Source organism: Miniopterus natalensis, chromosome 12, assembly GCF_054644295.1.
Source record: "Miniopterus natalensis isolate mMinNat1 chromosome 12, mMinNat1.hap1, whole genome shotgun sequence".
NCBI lineage: Eukaryota > Metazoa > Chordata > Mammalia > Chiroptera > Miniopteridae > Miniopterus > Miniopterus natalensis.
In genome coordinates, this window is record NC_142092.1 from 9,744,794 (window position 1) to 9,751,425 (window position 6,632).

The 6,632-nt window shown below is 44.4% G+C and overlaps 1 pseudogene; it reads right to left on the minus strand.

The window, feature by feature from the left end:
• Positions 1-3,141: 3,141 nt before the first annotated feature.
• LOC107532299 (large ribosomal subunit protein uL10 pseudogene) lies at positions 3,142-4,658 on the minus strand (annotated as a pseudogene).
• Positions 4,659-6,632: the final 1,974 nt, after the last annotated feature.

Here is a 6,632-nt window from a genome sequence, read left to right on the forward strand (position 1 = left end):
ATAAGGCGAGGGCAAGAATACGAACCCCACAGGTCTTTTGTAAGGATGAATGCAAAGGGCTTAGCCTGTGCCTGGGGCAGAATAAGTTCCAAGCAGGAGACAGCTATTATTTTTGCTTCCACTGTCAGAAAAAAAATCATGCTTAACAAATTTAAAGAGAAGAGAAAAAAGGTTCACACACACAGTCTATGGATCAAAACATGTCATTTAAATCAAGAGAACTTTGGGAGCCCAATTCTACCTAACATTCTTTTCTCTCTACATTATATTTATCCTAGTAAAAAATTCAGATTTAGCCTAGGAGACAGTGGGCTGTAGTTAACTGATTGTTTCTCATGCAACTGATAACAGTTGGCTATTTCAGTCTCAAGCAGGACCCTTGCAAGGGAGATATTATTTTAAAATCTAAGAATGCCTGTAGCTACCTTTCCCATTCTGCTCCACCTCCACCCCCAGCTCTGTGCAAGCCTCTTTCTGGGACTACGTTAATTTTAACTCAACTCCTTGACTCCAAGTATGTCCGAGACCTTGGTGTTAATAGAAGGGAGCTGTGAGATCTACTTGGCAGAAAGTAGCCCCCTCTTCAACCTGAGTAAATTTCTCTTCATTAAGGTTGGGTACTGAGGATATAGAGATGTTATCTGGGGAGGCCATGATTATGACTTTTTAGAAATCATTGACATTTAAGATGATCTCCTTTTCCGATAAATTAGAAGCTCAACAGGCCAGGACTTTCCCATGGGAGGAAGGAGGTTGAGAAAATTCCAGAGGCTGACACTGTGGGGTACATTTTTACCAGAAGGAAGGCAGTAAAAATGAGTTACCTAAGAGCCTCTGAGCGGTAACCGATTTGCCACCTGAGAGAAAAGCCCCCAAGTCATCAACTGTGGTATTTACATGAGCAAAATGTTCCGTGTGCTCCCCTAAAAATGTCCATGTGGCTCTCTGTATACATGTGTTTACAGAATGTGTAAATAAATACCAGTAGAATATGAAACACATGCGTCTGTGTTTATAAAATATGCATCCACTTATGCTAATGAAATTACTCCCATCTGAGAACAAACGGCCATTATCTCCAGAAGTGCTGCAAACTAGGGAGATTACTGTGATTTTTGTCCTCACACTTGGAGAAACTGAGTCACAAATGTTTTTGTCATAAAAGGCAGGAAATGTGGCTATGTCAACAGTGAAAACTTTCTTGTTTAAGGAGCACATAAGCTAGAGAGAAAGTTACTCTTAGAAGCCCTGGTTCCACAACAGAGGTCTTTAAACTCACAATTCACTCCAGTGTTCGCTAGAATTGACATCCCACATATTCATGAACTGTGTCCAGTTTTAGCAAACTTCTCCAAGCCTCCCAACAACTTGGTGAGCATAAAAGTCTCTGGGGAGCCTAAAATGTTTAAAATGCATATTTCTGAACCCCACATCTGAAGAGTCTAATTAAGTATGTCTCAGGGAGTAGCAGGAACCTTCATTCTTAGCACGTGCCCTAAGTGAGGCGTGGGGCTGGGGACCATGCTTTGAGGAAAAGTGCCCCGAAGTCCCAGAGGTGGAAGAGGGGCAGTTTTGTTTTTTTCTAGTGGGGGGTGGGGTGGATCAATGCAACCTCAGAAATCAGGGATTTGGTCTCTTAGAGTCCCAGGCAGACTAAATATAGGCCTGCACAGGCTGGTGCACCTCTTCAGACAAACCAGTCCACGGAGCCACACTCTTGCTGAGCCAATGCCCACCCTTGGTACAATAGAGCTTAAGATTTCGACTCTGGATTATGACCTCATGATACCAATTTTAATGGGTATTGAGCAACATTTTTAAAAACTTTTGTTTTGAAATAGAGATACACAAGAAATATCAAAAACAGTTCAGAGAGGTCCCATGTGAGGTCGCACGTACCCATCACCCAGCTTCCCCCAATGGCAGCATCTTTCATGACTATAGTACCTTATTAAAACCAGGAAACTGACATTGGCACAAACATTTAACCACTACAGAGGAGTGGCCTTGCTCTGAATTCACCAGCTTTTACATCCACACTTGATATGCATGTGTGTAATTCTGTCAGGTGTATAGATCTGTATAATTGCCACCACCATCAAGATACAGCCCAGCTGGTGTGGCTCAGCTGATTGAGCATCACCCCACGCACCAAGAGGTCACCAGCTCGATTCCCGGTCATGGCACATGCCCAGGTTGTGGGCTCGATCCCCAGTAGGGGGCGAGCAGGAGGCGGCCTATTGATGTTTCTATCTCTCTCTCCCTCTCCCTTCCTCTCTTTCTAAAATCAATAAAAACATTAAAAACAAAAAAGATACAGAGCTCTCCACCACAAAGTCAATGTTACCCTTTGTAGTCAAACTCTCCTCTCCCCACTCATCCCATTCATACCCTGGAAACCACTGATTTGTTCTCCATTTGAGTGGCATTTAAAAAAATGAAATAGAACAGAGGGAATGGAAAATAAGAGAAAATATCAGAGTGCAATTCAAAGGAGAGGAGGAAGTATTGATTTGGGAATTTTGTTCTGTTATACATGTATATGTATATGTGTATGTATATGTATATATGTATTGGGTTGTGTTAGAAAGTATATTTTTTACGGAGAGTTGCTGGTAAAAGAAAAAAATTGAGAAATGCCCCTGTAAGATAAGCCTACAGCATCAGCAAAACCTCCCTGCCTCCCGGGGCTCACAGTGACAGGTGGAGTAGAGACCTTTCATCCTCTGAGAGCTGTTATTGTCCTCCAGGCCTTTAATTAATGGCTATCTACTTCACATTTAGATGGAAATTCACCAGCTGAACCTTAAATGTTTGGATATTCCTGCTTAGACCTGCAGGCAGGGGACAAAGGGAATAGAAGAGGTAAAGGAGCTCAAGGACTGTCCAAGTTCTAGGCTTTCCCTGGCCCAGCATCCACTGGCTGTTCAAAGGAGTGGACAGCGTGTTCCTGGGACAGTTTTTTCATCTATGAGCCATTTAATGGTGTGCCATGCATACTCAGGTGAGTTCAGAGAAATCTGAAGGGTTTATCACAATTTTAAATAAAAATAGTTGTTAACATTTTTATTAACTTTAAGAGAAGTAAGCCTTTACTTTCTTGTTTCACCAATGAAGCTGGCCGAGTTGGTGTTTTGGTGATTAGGGACCGAATCCCATGTTCTCGCCCTGCTCTCATGCTCCTCCTTCGCTTCCACCTTGGCTGGGGCTGTGGCACAGCCACCGGGGAGTAGCCACAGATTCAGCTGGATCAGCCAAGAAGGCCTTCACCTTTTCAGCAAGTGGGAAGGTAATCACTCTCCACAGGCAAAACTAAGACCCTCTTGGGTCCATTGATGATAGAGCGGGGCCCTGATGCAACAACTGGGTACCCAGTCTGCAGACGCGCCTGGCAATGTTTCGAACACCCTGCAGGGAAGCGAGAATGCAGAGGCTCCTCTGGGCTGTCGGGCACTCCGGGCTGTCGGGGCTGCCACGGTCAGACGCCTGCTGGGTGACCAGCTCAGCGAGAAGGGGGAAATGCTCAGCAGTGTGGCTCACTGGCTCCCACTTTGTCTCCAGTATGAATCAGCTGCAAGTCACTCAGGATTTCATTGGTGCCCCTGGAGACTGTAGTGGTGCCTAAAGCCTGGAAGGAGGAGGTCTTCTTGGGCCTCAGCTCAGTACTCTGGGCTGGCACAGTGGCCTCACATGGGGTGGTGGCACCAGCACAGGTGGCAGCTGGCACCTTATTGGCCAGCAGCATATCCCTGATCTCAGTGAGGTTCTCCCTGCTGGGCACAAAACCTAAATGCCCCCGAACATGAGGCACCGGTTTCTCCAGAGCTAGGCTGTGTTCCAGATGTCCTTGCACAGCCTTGCACATCGTGATTTTTGCCCACCAGGACCGAAGCCTTCCTGCTCAGGAACATGTGGATCTGCTGCATCTGTCTGCCTGGAACCCCCACTGTCTGCTCCCACAACTAACCGTTTTGGATGATCACCCCAAAATTAGATGATCTTAAAGAAGAAATAGGGCTTCCAGGTAGCCCTGTCTTCCCTGGGCACTACAGCGGTACATTGGGGATTGTCACACACAGTTTAAAGATGATGTCACTTTCAAGAGGACACCTGATAAAAGGAGGCATTAACACTTTAAATAATATATTTAATATTAGTAACAGAGATGATGTTTTATAATATTTTACAAAAAATATATCTGGCTAGAAAATAAGTGGATGGATGCCTAGATGAGGTTCCCATTGATTTTCCCCCTTATTCCTTATTTCTAATGCATTAGAGCATCCTGACTCAAAGGCATAGGTCATTGAAAATGGCAAGTGTTTGGTGAATTTGTCAAATATGTTCAGAAAGTACGGGAAGCTTTCTCCCTAGGATGCCTCTTAGCACCCTGCAGTTGTGATGCTGATGGATTGTCCTGCTCGAAAGTAGAGAGATGGAATGTTTCAGCTCAGGAGATAGTGGCGAACAGATGGGCACCTACTCCATTCTCAGGCTGCAGATAGCCCTGGAAATAATTTCTTCATGTTCTGTAGCAATATTTGGACATGAGTTTTAAACATGCTGAACAATATACCGTTGATCTATCTCACCAATGAGCGAAGGAAATCACCTAGAGTTGGGAAGAGCCCAGCTCTCAGGGCCCGAGCCTTTAGCATTACGGCTTGGCTGTCTTACAAAGTCTGACAGCCTATTCTCAATGCTAAGAATTTTCATAGTTTGGGCCTGAAGTGATTGATTCAGGTCTTTCAAGATACTAAAAATTTGCTGCCAAATGTGACTTGAACAAGCATCCTGAAATCACAGAAACGATCGTTATTACAATCACCATCCTTCACTTCAGAACCTCACATGAGCACTCTCTCTACTTAGATGGCCATCATAATTCATTTAGAAAAGCAATGTCTCGTGTTGGCTACTCCATTCTTGCCACAACAAAAATGGCACCCATCATCCAAATACGGGTATTGAGGAAAAAGACATGCATTTGGATGATCGGTGCAGTTTTCTCCATTTTCTTAAATACTAACTGAAGATCAGGAGAATGTCAACCATTGGCGATCCTCTGGGGATAACCCCTGGTAATACCCCCTCTCGTGGACACAGAGCTCACCTCCTGCCAGCAATGATTCATGGCAGGCCTTTTAGTCACATTACATCTTCCAGGTTATTTAATCAAATACACACATGTCAGCTTCCCATAGCATGGATTCTCATTGGCAATCAGCAGCAACAGAGCCATTAATTCTTCTTCCTCATACAAACATGGTAGGGACAACAGCGTGCTGTCCCCACATAGATTTCCTCCTGGCGTTTCCCAAAGTGTCACGTCCAGGCCAAGGTATTTAAGAGCCACTGTACCTTCTCCATCTCTTCTCAAGCTGCAATGATCTCGGGAGATGCTCTTCTACACGGCCCAGCTCCGACACGGAAGGGCTGGCCCGGCTGCCTCGGACTTAACGAAGCCGTGGGTTCAGGGTTCATCTGCTGTTCCGTGCAGTCCAGCCTAACTTGACTGGTAAGTTGATTCTTACTTTGGACGTGGCATTTTAATCCAGCTACAAAGGAAAAGCTACACATGTGATAGTGATGGGCTCTCCACATTTTATGCCACTGGATTTTATGTGATGTCCACAGAGATGTTTTATACAGGAATTTTGTGAATAAATTTTTCTCCTGGCATAACATTTATAAATTTGGGACTGGTTTTACCAGGTGCCTAGCAGCAGAGCAAACTACTTGTTTTTACTAAAAGGAGTGGGAGTTCGAATGTCTCCATGGTTTTGCTCGCTTCTTTGTCCTTAGCAACAACACGGCGGACTGCAAAGCATTAGCTTGTACTCGTCCCAGAAAAAAGCAGCTGTTCTACTAGAGAGCAGAGAGTGTTTTGTGTGAAAATAGTGCAAAAGTTTGACAAAGTTTCTTAGAAGACAGTACCCGTTCAACTTGATTTTTTTTTCTGTTTCTTAGGTGAAATAATCATTTGTTTGATTCACACAGACTCATATTCCATATTCACAAAAGTGTCCTCCCACTGCTGAAACGCAGGGTGCTTTTCTGAATTGTAGTTTATGCTACTATGAACTATATTTAAAACAGTAACCCAGTGTTCTAAATTGTGAATATAAGGTAATTCTCTTAACCCAGGTCCTCAAGAAAGCAGAGCCCGAGGCAAGGATTAAAGTTCTGATATTTTATTTGGGAGGAGCAAAGCCAGGGCAGTGAGGGTGAGGGAAAAGGGTCTGCGAGGCAAGAAAGGATATGAATCAATCACTGCCCTGGCCCTGGCACTGCAATGAGCCAGGACGAGAAACAGTGGACTGTGCACCTCCACTCCCAAGGGGGACTTCTCTGAGAGAGTCACAACTGCATGGAAGAGGCAGAATCTATCTGCCCAAATAATCCTGTCTTCTGTATCCCAGGGGTCAGTGTGCACCCCACTGATGTCCACATGCCCCTCACCACTGGGTTGTGCCATTTAACCCCTTGGCAGCTTCTTAGGCCCATTTCTGTCTTCTACCAAATGAAGATAATATAAGACATCCCTTATGAAGTGCTTTGAAGATCACATTGGATAATAAATTTAAAACCTTAGCCGTAAGATTAATAATAAATGATCGCTAAAGGAAAAG